At 47.2% G+C, this 1216-nt stretch overlaps 1 non-coding gene across 1 annotated transcript; it reads left to right on the top strand.

Moving 5' to 3' along the window:
- The first annotated feature begins 200 nt into the window (after positions 1-200).
- Positions 201-332, top strand: LOC115513223. The gene has a single exon (XR_003968628.1). It is a non-coding gene; the product is annotated as a U8 small nucleolar RNA (small nucleolar RNA).
- The last annotated feature ends 884 nt before the right edge of the window (positions 333-1216 follow it).

The raw sequence follows: 1216 nt of genomic DNA, 5'->3' as shown, positions 1-1216 counted from the left end.
TTTCACCCAGAGTCACCCGGGCTTGGGGATTTCAAGCAGGTTTATTCCCACGGACATTGACATATTTTGCCAGTAAATATTCACTGGGTGCCTTCTTTATTTTTGTTGTTCTGAAATGTGTGGATGAACCTTCGATATTACACAGCTTTTTTCTGGTGGGTGGAGTGCCAATAAACAAATGTACAAAAGCCAAGTAATAATCGTCAGGTAGGATAATCCTTACCTGTTCCTCCTTCGGGAGGGCAGATTGGAACATGATGATTGGAGATCGCGTGATTCGTGATTAACGTCTCTGCGTAATCAGGACTTGCAAAAGCCAAGTAATAATAAATACAGGGATCAGAAGATAGAAAATGACGGTGGAAAATTTTGCACGTTATGTTGGCCAAGGAAGGCACCTCCAGTAAACCAGCTTTTGCTGAGGCTGGCAGACAGAGAAGGCTTGAGCCCAGAAAAGATGAGCTTTCCAGGCACATGTTGACACCTGGTTGGTTTCTTCCAAAGACAACCAGAAGGTCAGTGGGGACCAAGCATCATGAGGAGGGAGATAATGACTGGAGGAAGCAGAGGGGGGGTTTAGGTGGTAGGGTGGCAGGTGACACAGGGCCACTGGCCGTGGATTTTATTCTATGTGATGTAGTAAGTCACTGAAGTATATTTATTGGGGCAACCAGCCTCATCTTGCTTAGGTTTTAGAAACATCACAGACAGTGCTTCTGGGACAGTAGATTCTTCCAGGAGAACAGTGGAAGCAGAGAGACCAGATAGGAGGCTGCTTTAGAGTCGCAGATGAGAGACGAGGGTGGGCACGCAGGTGAGGGTGATGAAGGTGAATCAGGTAGCTTCCACATCATGGGGCAAGTCCTTGATTTCAAGGGTCTGTCCTTTGTGGTACAACGACAACCAAGCAGGAGTACCTTCTGTTTTCATGTCTTTGGGTAGCTGTTTAACATACCAGCATATGTATGCCCCCACATGTCGGGAGAGGAGGAAGAAGGTCATACTCGATGATCACCCAGATGCCTTCTGTTGATGGTCTGATGCCAGTGTCCTTTCCTCTGAATTGGCCAGAGTGGCAGCTGGAAGTTTTGTGATGGATTAAGTGAGCTTCTGATTATGTGCCGGGTCCTTGCCTTCCTCTTTTGCCCAGTTCCTAGTGCAGGAACTCGCTGAGGACAGGTGCTTAGTGAATACCCGTTGGGTGAATAAGTGATAC

Source organism: Lynx canadensis, chromosome B1, assembly GCF_007474595.2.
Source record: "Lynx canadensis isolate LIC74 chromosome B1, mLynCan4.pri.v2, whole genome shotgun sequence".
Taxonomy (NCBI): domain Eukaryota; kingdom Metazoa; phylum Chordata; class Mammalia; order Carnivora; family Felidae; genus Lynx; species Lynx canadensis.
This window is presented reverse-complemented; position numbering and strand designations above follow the sequence as displayed.